Raw genomic sequence first — 13292 nt, forward strand, 5'->3', positions numbered from 1 at the left:
TGGGGCTTCATAGACACCCACACAAATTAACATTAAACTGTAATTCTAAACTACTACTCACTCAAGGTAAGGGTCAGCAAGGATTAACAGTATATTAAACTCCCAATTGCCCCATGGAACAGGGGAGTTGTCTGAACCCTGAGAAGAAGAGGGTACACATAAAAGGAGGAAACCTGTCCCTGGAAGGTTATAAACCAAGCCCTACCCCTATGCAGTCATGCAAACTGATTTCTCCAGAGCAATGCAAGAAAGGTCAAACCATCAATTTGTTTTAAAATTGTTAGAGACTGGTAATACCTTACAGGACCAGCAGGAAGGGAAAAAAATCCTCTTCAGAGGGAGGTACATTTATAAAAGGGCTTGGACAACTTCTGTGAATTATTTTATCAAGGGCAATGACAAGCAACAAGGTACAAGTACAGGCACCATGAGTGAGAACGAGAACACTGATCCAAAAATTTCAGATATGAGAATCATCAGACATAGATGATGGAATAACCATGCTTACTATATTTAAGGAAATAAAAATGAGCTTCAAAATTTCAGAAGAGGGAAAAAAATCTATAAAAGTGACAACTTTTAGAACAATTTATAACTTAACTTCTAGAAATGAAAAGTTTCGTTTACAAAAAACGAAAAACTCAGAAGATGGATTTGGCTGCAGACTTAACACAACAGAACAGAGATGCAATGAACTAAAGGGACAGATCAGAAAAAATGATCCAGAACGCTGCAAAGAGAGACATACAGAAATTTTAGGACAAGGGTTAAGAAATGTGGTAGATAGAATGAACATATATCATACATTTTTATTGGAGTTATAGAGAGAAAACAGAGAGAATAGGGACAGAGGCAACATTTGTAGGGATAACGAGAGAGAATTTTCCAGAACTGATGAAAAACAATAATCCACAGCTTCAACAAGCCTAATTCTAAACAGGAATATTATAAAGGTATACACAAACTCACACAGATATGTATAGCAACTTTATTTGTAAGTGCCAAAACTTTGAAGCAACAAAGATATACATTAGTAAGTAAATGAATAAGTAAACTGTGGTACATACACACAATTAAATATTATTCTGTGCTAAAAAGAAGTGAACTATCAAACCATAAGAAGGCATGGAGGAAACTTAAATGTATATTGCTAAGTGAAAGAAGCCAATCTGAAAGGCTACATATAAAATACATACATACATGAAAGATAGTAATGGACTGAATGAAAATAACTGCCAACCTAGAATTCTATACTCAATGAAAAATACACATCCAGAATGGATGTAAAATAAAAATGTTAACAAACATACCAAAATGGAGAGAACTAGCCTCAAATAACCGCATCAGAGGACATTCTAAACAATTCATTTCAGGCATAAGGCAAGTAATTCCAGATGGAAGTCCTGAGATACAGGAAATAACACCAAAATAATACTATTGAGTAAGTATAAAACTGATAATTATATTAGAAAGTCAGGATTATGTAAACATTATATAAAAGCAATAAGGTATATAAAATGATTATGAAAAATAATAGGCTTAATATAGCTGATAATATTTAGCTAGAAATCAGGAAGGAGTAAGTTTAATTAAAGTGTTCTAAAGGTCTTCCATTATCCAGGAGAAAGATAAAATTTGATTGGTATTCAAATTTATTAAGCCAAGGGTGCATATGTAATACAGAGCGACCACTGAAATAAATTTTAAAATAATACAACGGAAAAAGAAAGTTGGCATCCAGGCATGAATTTGCACCTAAGCGTACCCAGTTACTAGCCCAGAGATTCGGATTTAATTGGTCTTGGATAGAGCCCAGACATTTGCATTTTTTTTTAAAGAACCAAGTGTTTTGAATATGTAGCTCAGGTTGAGAATACTGAGTTACAGAATCTACCCTGAATGACATAAAGAAAAATGAGCTCTCAGGAAGAAAGCAGGCCAGCTTTATCCTGTATCTGAGCTGGCTCTCAGGTATCACGTGGTATCTAGAAATGACTTTGCATCCCTTCATGCTTTGCTGTTGTTGTTTTTTTCTCTCTTCTCACCCTGGCATCACCCTCCCATGTCCACTCCTAACATCCCCTTAGATTGGGGTGGTACCTTAACCAAAACATTTTTAGATATGACATGTATTTTTCAACATTTTTGCTATCTATATTTCATATTGACACTGTTAAACACATCTTTATGCTGAATTCAGACTTCCACCATCACTCATGACAAGACATTTGACCTGTCTCTAGGGTACTGCCGTTGGCCAGTTGTTCTGTTTAGCAGTGGCATGGTCCATGTTCTGCAGTATTTGGGAACTTATTTGCTTATTGATTGCATTTTGTCAACATTTTTAATTTTTTTAAAAATGGGGAGTGATAAATCAACATACGTCTCATAATCCTAACACATTTGAGAATAATGTGTCAAGTAATGGATACTCAATTTTTTGTTTGTTTTTGTCAGATGAATGAATGAAATAAGAGTACTGGGCACAAACAATCTATAATCTCGATACGTTCATTATATACGTGTGTGTGTGTGTGTGTGTGTGTGTGTGTGTGTGTGTGTGTAATACCATAAAATGCTAGAAATACTATTTCTAAGATTGTATCAAAACAGTGAGGTCCAATCAGGGATTTTGTAGTTTATAATGATCAGGGCCAACCTTTCCTTATAAAATATCTACATTGCTTCTTCAACTGAAATATATCTGACTTTCACACATCTAAGAAACATGTCATGTATAAAAAGAGGAGCCTGGATTTGACCTTCACAATACTCTGTAGGTATTATTGGCCCCTTTCTAGAGATGAAGAAATTGAGGCTCAGAGATGTGACGTGGCAGCTGATTAATGGTATGCAAGGCAGTCATTCTCAGGCCTGGGTCACTTGTCATCCTGCCACCTTACAAACATTTAGAAGTTTCCTTTGGCAGATTCCTGGCCATGCATCTCTGTCAATATGATCCAATAAACCCTTAGGTATGACTCACCTCTATCTCAGTTATTTTGTTTTAAAAGGTCTCAAAGACCCAACTGAATGATTATCTACCAGTAGAACTTCAAAAACTCTAAATTAAACTAGAAGGGTGAGGGGCTACTCCTAAATCCCATCTTTCTGTACATTAATCCCAGTTACCAAGGACAAAAACTTATTGGGGAAAAAAAGGCTCCAGCCTCTATTGAATAATGGGAAACCTTTTCCAACTGATCACCATCATCTTAAAGAGCTCCCAGAACTGCATAATACCCCATGAATTAAATAAATTACACGTGTGGTTATGAGAAAGTTAAGTACTTATTTATCCACATCATTAGTCATAGAAATTCTTGTAGGGAGTAACAGCCCAGCCCCACAGGTCAGCCACTTCATGTTTCCTTAACACTTCCACTGTTTTTTAAACACCCGCTTCTTGATTTATGACTGTACTGTGGCCTCAGCCTGGGCCTAATAATGCAGCACGTACCACCCCTGATCAGAGTGACACACACATTCCCTCGCACCAATTTAAGTCATCCCATATGTGGGCTCTTGCCTTTTATTCTGCTATCTGGAAGTTCATGGAAACAGGTGACCTGCGTTGCAAGCCAAGGACCTTCACTTCAACATGAAGACTTTCAGCACATGATACTTGCTTCTCAGTGAATTTCAGCCACTCAGTATTTTTGAAGCTTTTTTGGCTGCACCTTCTTTTCCTCCAGTTGGGCCACTTACTTCCACTGGGAATACTTCCCCTTGTTTTTACTCTGCATGGGCAAGGAGTTGTTTTTCACTTCCTTCTTAAAATCGCTGCCCAAGGGATGAGCCCCTGCTCACAGGCCAGCTCTACAGGAAGCCTTCCCCATCCCTACCTCCAGTCAAGCCCTTAACACATTCCTGTTAAGTCGTGCGCGTCCCTAGGTCAGATCCACATGCATCTCTAAGCCTACCACATATTAGGCATCAGAAAAATTCTAGTAACTGTTTTTTAGTATCTGTTATTGTCATGCAGGGACTCAGCTCCTGCTCCCCACACAAGAACGCAGGATATGGTGAGGGCAAAAAGGAACAACAACAGAGCCATAGACAGGAGAGTCATACCACTATATTCTCGACTGCAGCTGGTCAAGACACAAAAGCAAACATCTGCTAGTACCCCAGCGAGGGGTCTTCCTACACCCCAGTCTCCCTGGTAGCCCGAAAAGACACGGGAAGTAGGATCAACATGATCCACAATCCACTTGCTAACCTCACTTGCTAGCCACAATCCGTGTTTGCTAGCCCAGCCACGGCAGCCATATTAGTGGCCAATGGCTAACTGGCTACAGGTGATGGCCACCTGATCACAGCTGATGGCCATCTACTACCCAAGCCAGCACCTTTCCACGTGAGGTCGAGAGCCTGGAAACTGCTCCCTGAGACTCCATCCCCACAATTATATTCTAGGTACTGTGCTGGATGTTGGCGATACATTGATGGATAAGACCCATCTTTTCCCATCAAGGCACTCCCAGTTCAGCAGGTATATGTAAATACATGCATAAAAAGCAGCTATAATACAAAATGACTGGGTCTAAGGTAAAGAGCTCAAAGGACAACGAATGGTGGATGGGAAAGCTTTGGCTAAGCATGAGGTTTTAAGTTGGCCTGGGAAGCATGGGTTCCTTAGGGAAGAAAGGAGAGAGGAGTGAGAGAAGCACAGGCTGAGACCCGGGGCCTTAGCCTTGGTGTGGCAGGACAGTGGAAACTAAAGAAGACACTGCAGAGATGGATGAGACAAGAGCATGAATGGCATGGTCATGTAAAGGATGCAAAGTGACCTAGATTTTTAGACAGTAGGACGTTGTTGGAGTTCTTTAGCAGAGGAATAGCATGGCTAGCTCTGTATTTCAGATCACAAGGACAAGGGTCATGTGAAAGTGGGGACAGTGGTGGCACACAAGCCAGTAAGGAGGTTGGTGCTCTAGTCCAAGAAGGAGCCAGTCAGACAGATAGCTAGGTCCATGTGTTAATGGCCATGCTCTCCCTCATCCCCTAACCAGGGTATTTCCTAACCAGTAGTTTATGCCTGGGGGATGTTTACAAAGGTCTCCTGCCCAGCCCAGGCCAGCATAGCCCTGCCTAACGAACCTGACAGTGACTGGGTTTTACAGGCTCTTTTGAGAACCCTATTTGTTTTTTCACACAGACTTTGTTTTTAAGTGTCCTTTATATCAAACTGATGTTTCACAATTTGTTTCATTGAAAAGAGTATTATGAAGATCACTTAGACAAATAAAACATTCAAAAGTTTTTCTCCTTTGAAGTTGAGTTTTGTGGGAAAATGAAGCTGCTTCTGAATGACATTTCTATGTCAAGTTGGCATAATTATTATTGTCAAAAATGTACACTGCTTTTTCTCAGGCCCAGGTCTCTACCCTCAGTGGGCTAGATGCTCCTGGGGAGCTCGAGCAGCCCCGGGTCTGAGGGGAGGTGACGTAACCAGATGGGCGGTGAGGGGCAAGAATGGGGATATCCCTTCTCTCTGCAAACTGACCATGAGTGTCACCTTAGCCTAGAGGACCTGAGGTGAGGTGTCCTCCTGCCTTCAGATGCCTCAGCACGTTTAGATTTGGAAGCTGCACAGTGTGTAGGTAAAAGCAGTGGCACTAGAACCAGAGACCTGGGTTTCCATCTCAGCTCTGCTGTCACTGGTCATGTGTCTGGGTCATGTCACGTCATCTCTCTGATCTCCCTGGCATGTAAAATGAGTATAAATGGGATAACATGTGTAAAAGTAGGGCATGGCCCACAGAAAGAACTCTGAATAGTAACAATACCAATAGTCATTTAGATTCAAAAGCCCTTAGTTCAAGCCTAGTCCTGTTCCTTCTCAGCTTTGTGAATCTGTTGAAGTCATTCTCCTCACTGAGTCCCCGATGGAATGGGGTTAATGACCCCTGACTATCGTTGAGCAGTATTTTGGAGACTATGCGACATCATAGACATGCTAGCGCCTTGTACATTGTAAAGCGCTATACAAATATGGGATTCTTACGGTTATGAAGCAAATAATCTCACGGAGGCTTTGGACTTTCAGCAGCTTCTGACCTGGGTACAATGACAAGGGGAAATATGCTTCCCAGACTTGGCACAGTTAGAGCAACAGCCAAGAGCCAGGCTATGCATAGACTGGGGTCCCCAAGCTAGAAAGGATTCATTTGAGGGCAGCATGCAGTGGGACGGCTCATCTCAATTTTACTATGAAATGGTTTCCATGTGTTACCTGAGTCCTGTAAGCACCACCTATCTGCTGCTACTGCACTGCCCAAATCTTAGGACACACTTTCTCACCACCATGCAGTCCAGGGGCAAGGGTCCGAGGAGCTAAATAGCAAATGGGCAGGAGGTAATAGACAGAAAGTGAACGTCGGAACATAACAAACCTCCATGGGAGTCAAAGCCAACCTAGCATGTGTGGAATCCCCTTCATGCACCTAGTGTTGTACAAGGCTGGAGGGAAATACAAAGTCATGATTATTATGGAAATAGCTAAGCTTTTTGGAGTGACTATTACTAGGTCAGGCATTCTGGTAAAAGTGTAAAGGCTTTAATCTTCACAATGTTTCCATGAGGTCAGTACTGCTATCTTTGCAGATGAAGAAATGGGTGCAGAGGGGCTATGTGGCTTGCTCAAGATTGCAGACTAATAAAGTCTGACCTGCCTACTTCCAAGCTCTGTAGCATTTCAGTGCGCCAGCCACGAGGGGCTTTGCGTTCATCTACAGGGACAGGAGAAGGCAGGATACAGTCCTAGATGGTGCTCTGGGCAGCAGACACGGAAAATAGGGAATGAAGGTTTTCAGACGGAGCGTTATTTGAGGATGAGGCCTGTGTGAAAAGTCTTCCTGGAGTAGGTAAAAAATGAGCTCGGCTGGAATTTGGGGGAGAGAGAATAGGAGAGCAGCAGGAAGTAACTAAAATCTGAAGGGCTCACTCCCCTTTACTTGCTTACGATGGCGGGATGAGAGCACTCCTGGGTTTTCCACATGGCCCATTGGAAGAAGTCACCTTTGAGCTTTGTAACTGCAAGGACTGCTGGTGTGGGGGTCAGACCTGTGATCCAATGGGCTTGAAAACCCAACTGAAAAGTAGACCAGCTATGTGAATAGGCATTTCCAGAAGAGGAACACTGAAATGCAACGAACTTGAGAACCCCACTAATAATCAAAATAAGAAGATATAAATCCATTTCCATTTGATGGGCAAAAATTATGTAGTCTCACAATCAAACATTACCAAAGCTGTTGGAAACACACACACTCATACACTCCTGGGGAAAATACAGTGTTTCATCTACTTTGGAAAGCGAATTGGCAATAAGCAATGAAGTTTAGAACAAGCATCATCTCTGGCTCTGCAATTCTATTTTCAGCTGTCTATTCCAGAGGAATTCCCAAAGATGTACACAAGAAAACATGTGCAAGAATATTCATTGTAGCATTGTTTTTAACTGAAACAATTGGAAAATACCCAAACACCGTCTATAAATAAATGCAATGTACTATATACGTAAATTCTATTCAACTGTTAAAACGAATGATCCAGAGCTATATATGCAAATCTCAAAACCATATGTTGATTTCCACTTCTGGTTAGGAGGCAGTAGCTGTAGTAAACCACTGTTCTAGCTGTGAACAATAAGAAAAGTAGGTAAAGTAAAAGGCAGCAGAGAGCTACCAAAGCAGCCAAGACTTAGGGGGCTAAGTTCTGTGCACAGTTTTCTGCTTGATACGAAGCGTTTGCTGATTGTTGGTGGAGGTAGACAGGCTGAGAAGTCTGGCAGAGGGTAGTTGCTAAGAGGCAGCCGTAAGGGGCTGGGCAGATAAACACTGGAGTTCGGAACTGCTGACGTACCCAGGACTCACAGGGCCACAATTCTGGCGAGAGGAGAGATGCTCAAGGAAGGGACAAAAGTATTCAGCGGACACTTGACATAAAGAGACTGGCATTATGTATTGTCATGAGAACTGAATAAAATAAGTATGTCTGATCCAATGCATTCTCAGCAGGAATGTTCCTGGAAAGAGGCAATGGCACATTGCCTGTGTGTGTTGAGAATGTAAGAATGGCACATTATTAGATGATACGTCACTGAGATAGTCAGATATGACATTGTCCAGAAGCAAAAGGTTTGAGTTTTAATCCTAATTCTAATTTTTCCCCCCACTCCTTTCTCTGAATTTCCACATTATGTTGTATATTGTACGGTAAGGTAGCAAGTTAGATTAACTTAAACCCGGTTCAAAAGATGATCAAAATGTGAAATAACACAAGTATCTAAAATTTATAAAAATTAAGAATTGCATAATGATCAATAGTGCTGAATTAGTTGTCAACTCTGTTTTCACTATTGTCTAATGGAGATGCCTGTTGGTCAGCACACACAAAACCCTCACCTGTCCAGTCTGTTGTTTACCCAGAAAGGGGGGGGGAGAGAACTCCTGCTATCATTTCTTTCAGTACTCCTTGATCTTATCATTTAAACTTTTTCTATAACTTATGGCAATGCCATCCACACGTACCTTTAGTTGCAGGGATGGTGCTTTTGCTGAGAAACATTCCTGAGAATAAAAACATTAGGAAACAGATTTAGATGTGATAAAACACTATGAAGATGACTAAATATCTGCCAGGATAACTCAAGTAGTTGATTTACAGTTGATTTAGGAAACCATGAGAGCTCTCCCCAAGAAAATAAAAGCAGCCTTCAACAAATATCTCTAAGTTTCCTGAAAGATTTTATTTATAATTATGTATTTATTGTTTTAAAAGTAAACTCAGAAGCAAAAAAAAAAAGGTTATAGTTTGTTATGGTATTTGTACATTTATAAGTCTCAAAATGCAGTCTTCCTTCTTTATATCTATAAGATATTCAGTTTTGAATTATTCAAATTTGTAATTATGGGAAGTCTCCAGTAATAAATCACTTGCACAGAAAGGGGTCACCCTGTACTGACCTCCATGTTGGTTCTTGTAACCCAGGCCCACAGCTCTGTGTTGGTGGCCTGTCTTCCGATCCAGGATGTCCCAGTATGTGTTCCTCCCAGTGCCAAGCCCAGGACCCGGACTGGCACTCAGTCCAGGGAATTTTCCCAGAATCCCTCTCCCAGGTCAGTTGTTGGAAGGCTGTAGAGCCATCACGGCTCCCACACCTCTCAGAATCCTCACCCTAGGCCTGGGGGACAAGCCTAAGATTTCAGGGCTTCCGAGGAGGCAAATAAAACTGACTGGCTAAACCTTGAGACGTTCAAGTCTAGGAACTCGATAAGGCGGTGAAAGCTCAGTGCAAACAAAGGCCGGGTTCCAAGTCTTGATAATTTCAATATGTTTCTCAAACTCTTCAGATAAGTCCGGCCTCCAGCCAGGCTCTCACGATGACCTTGAGGAAAGGCAGCATTACCCTTGGATGTGCCTTTGCCCGGAGAATTGGCCCACGGAGCATGTGAAACAGTTTAGGCAAGGACAGCGGGGCAAAAATGCAACTAGGAGTTGGGGGTGGGGTCAGTTTGTCCCCTCACAGCCTGTTTAACAAGTTCTCTCTTTTGACCTCCATTTCCTCATATGCAAAATGAAGCCTGCATGAGATTATTTCTGAAACCCCATCTTTCTTTATGGGCATATGAAAATAAAAAGGAACTCTCCACTGCTCCCCCTCCCCCCACATGACCATAAATTTTACAGCACGCCAAACCCACACTAAGTGTTCCTTTTCCCAGCGCTGCTCCCTGCTACCTCGGGTTTGAAAAGGCTCAGAGCCGTTCCCTGTGCTTTCTGTTTTATGATTTGAATTTGACAGAGTCCAGAGAGAAGGAAGAAAATGTCTCCCTCTTTTCAGGACCATCCCTCTGTCTGCACGTGCTCAGCTGTAGAATGAGAATCACAATCATGACCATAAGGAAATACTTATCTCCAAGGGATATGGGGAAAGTTCATGAGATAATGGGACCTGTAGCTGCCAGAAGGGGAAGAAGGGGAGCAGGCCCCCATCCCCACCCCAAGGTGTAGTAACTCTTTCGGGATCAGAGGGAATTGCTCCAGGAGCCCAGGTCAGACCCAGCTGGGAGCATGAGGAGTGTGGAATCACAAACCAGTCTTTTTAAACCTTCAGAGCTTTGGTTCCCTGTCCTTTACCCCCCGCCTGCTGGAAGGTGTCATTGTCAGAGACCCCAGGACCTCCTGCCTGGACAGTCCCTCTCTCAGTAGTTCTGCCCCCCCCCCCCCGCCCCATCTCTCTGGGATTATGAACAACCTTCTGGAAGACACAGTACATGGACATTTCCCCCAGCAAAGTTGCTTCTGAGTTTGTATTCAAAGAACTGATCTTCTTAAAATTAGAATTGCATCTTACAGCCCTCCAGTATTTCAGGGCACCCAGTCCAGTGTTGGGAGAGGCCCGTTTTATTTTTAGGTATGTAAACTGCCTTGCCTTTCACCCACAGAGAATCCGAATCCTTCTGGCCTGTGGCCACACAGATGTCTGCAAGGCCTCACCGTGGCTGTGCTTGCTGAGCTCACACCTAATTCTTGGATATTAGCCACTCTCCAGCCCCCTCCGGTGCTCCGTGCTTGTTCTTCCCTGTGCTCCCTGTTGGCCTCGAACACTTCCATATGCAACCTGTGGCACCTCCCAAGTCAGAGAATCAGCTCACCTCTGCCTATGTTTTCCCATGGATACAAAGGGAATGTGTTAACGCTGGGCATGTGTGATGCTGGGGTTTTCAAACACAACATTTTACTTTTTACTTTTTTCTCACATAAGGACCTTTGGAGGGAGGGAGGCAGTCCTACTGTTGCTCGCATCTTAAAAATGAGAAAATTGAGGTTTGCCCCAACTCAGAGCATGGTACATGCCAAGATCAGAACTCAAATCCAGGACTCATGAATCTAAACCCAGGGTTCTGTGTCTGCTTCAAGGCCACAGAAAATCCTTTCTCAGTGATTTTTAGCCCTTATTTAGCATCAGAGTTACCTGTGAAGGATTCAAAAAGAATAATAATAATAATAATAATTGCTCCAAAGCATAGCCAGAGATTCTGATTCACTAGGTCTGGGGGCTGGGGGTATGTATTTTCAAAATGGTGATTCCACAGTTCATCCTAACTTGAAAACCACTATCCATCCTCCCAAGTAAAGACCTCATCAATTGTCCTTTCTCACTCTACCTCCTGTTCTACCAAATATCAACCTTGGGTCAGGCCAGGCTGAATTCACTGTGTTCTGAATGTCCCTTGTGCTATCCAGCCTTTGTTCCTTTGCTGCTATGGGACCTCGTGCCTAGAATACCCCTCCCAGTATCCCATGCCTGCTCAAGAAGTCTCCCTGGGCTTGAATCAATCCTGATCTTTCTGCGAAGCCTGCCATGAGTGTATAAGGTCACAGGGATTAGCGTTGCATGGCACCTTCAGCACATGCGTGTCCTGGATCATTTGTTTTGGCCTTTATCATTTATTGCCTATGTCACTAGAGATACGTTTTATATGTTGCCCTTGTCCCTGGAGAAGGACTGCAAGAGGGCACAGAGAGAGTGTGTGTGATGAGGCGCAAGGGACACAGCATTCGATGTCAGGAGGCTTGGGCCTGAGCCCTGGCTCCACCAACTCCTGGCTACGTGACTCTAAGCAGCTCACAGCCTCTTTATTGTTGTTTTTAGTATTGTTTGTTTCTTTGTGTCTTTGAGCTTCCGTTATCTTCATTATAAAAAGGAGATAATGTTACTCAACTATATCAAGATTATGTCTCAAAAAGCACCTAGCACCATTGCTGGCACCTAATGGGCTCTTAATATTTTATAAGGTTCAATCTGAGACCTAACTCTAGGCTTTCTGTCCAATTCTGTTGTATTATACCACACAAATGCCAAGAACTGGATTTTCTGAGGAAATCATAACTTGAAACGTGACTTCTCATCACATCTAAATTCAGGAGAACCCCAGCTCTGCAAACACCTGTGAATGTGCGTTGACGAAAATGATGAGCAAATGAAGCACAACTGAAATTCCACAGGAGAAACGCCAGGACGAAAAAGGGAGGGCTGAGTACCTCTAGGAAGGGGAGCCAGAGGAGACTCCTTTGAAGATGTGAGATTTGGGCATTGAGGTTTGAGGACCTAATTAATGACTTCTCTCTTCCTCCTCAGGATTCAGAAACAGTTAGGCAAGAGAGAGTGAATGAAAATGAAGGAGCCCAAACCATCAGCATCCCCGCTGCTACCTCGGAATGAGAGAATGTGGCTCCCTCCCCCCTGCCACTGCAGTCCAAGGTTTGGGAGACCCCTGTGAGGGCAGGGCTGGGTCTGCAGAGCAGATGTGCTTACGCTGCCTACTGCAGGGCCATCCTGTGGCAGTAGAGGAACGTGCACGGAGAGCAGGGCCTCCTGACTGCTTCTAGGAGGCAGCCCTAAGCCCTGGTCACAGGGAGCTTAGTAGGAGCCAGACAAGAAGCTGATTTGCAGGCAGATGCAGCCCTACAAAGAGGAAGGGAGGGTGGGGCTGAGCCCAGGGTGCTTATTCCCTGGTCCCAGTTACTGCTCTTCCTTTAAGAAGAATGAGTGAAAGATGGAGAGGAGGCCTGGCAATGTTCCTTTATCTTTTCGTCTCTTAGAGATGGTGGTGAAACGCCCCTCCTTTCCTCTCCTGCTCTATGGAAATATGAGGGGCCTATAAGCATTTCTCTCTACAAAATGCTTATGATTGTAGCAGGCGGACATTCCAGAAAAAAAAAAATCCAGGCAGAAGAAATTGTATGTATAAAGGTTTGACGTGAGAAAATGTGGAACATGTATGTGAAAAGGGAGTGTCATGGTGCCTGAAACCCAGGGTGTTAATAAGGAAGGGGGTGGGTAAGGCAAACAGGGTATCGCCAGATTTGGAGAGCCTAGAATTCCAGGCTTAGGAGTTTCACTTTGATCATTAGGCAGCACAAATCTATGCCTCTTATTGGAAACATAACTCTAAGCATCTGCCCCCACCGGAGCAGGGAGCGGTGCTGGTTCTGGCAGAAAGTTCTGGCCTGAGTCACCCGCTCCACTTTACCTGCTGATGAGTAATCTTGGTGCGTTCCCTGAGGCTTCGGGATGAAATCAAGATACACTTGTACTTAAATATAATGTAGGAAATCTGCAACCAAATATCCTTGAGCCACAGAAGTGTAAATAGCAGATGACTGAGAATGGGACCTACTATGGGGGGTTTTGCAGGAAGCAGAGCCAAAGAGCCACCTATGGGGTGTCTGGACCTCCCACCCCACTCATCACCCCACATCTATTTTAAGGATGCGGC

At 43.2% G+C, this 13292-nt stretch overlaps 1 long non-coding RNA gene across 1 annotated transcript in view; it reads right to left on the reverse strand.

Annotated features, from left to right (window-relative positions):
- Nucleotides 1-704: 704 nt before the first annotated feature.
- LOC109456032 (uncharacterized) overlaps nt 705-13292 on the reverse strand; it is a 249852-nt gene continuing 237264 nt past the window's right edge. Inside the window, exons 4-5 of the long non-coding RNA XR_016020501.1 lie at nt 8538-8576; nt 705-7643 (exon numbers count right to left, since the gene is read on the reverse strand). This is a non-coding gene — a long non-coding RNA (uncharacterized LOC109456032). The remainder of the gene's footprint in view (nt 7644-8537; nt 8577-13292) is intronic.

Source organism: Rhinolophus sinicus, chromosome 2 (assembly GCF_057876585.1).
Source record: "Rhinolophus sinicus isolate RSI-liver-muscle chromosome 2, RSI-T2T, whole genome shotgun sequence".
Lineage (NCBI taxonomy): Eukaryota > Metazoa > Chordata > Mammalia > Chiroptera > Rhinolophidae > Rhinolophus > Rhinolophus sinicus.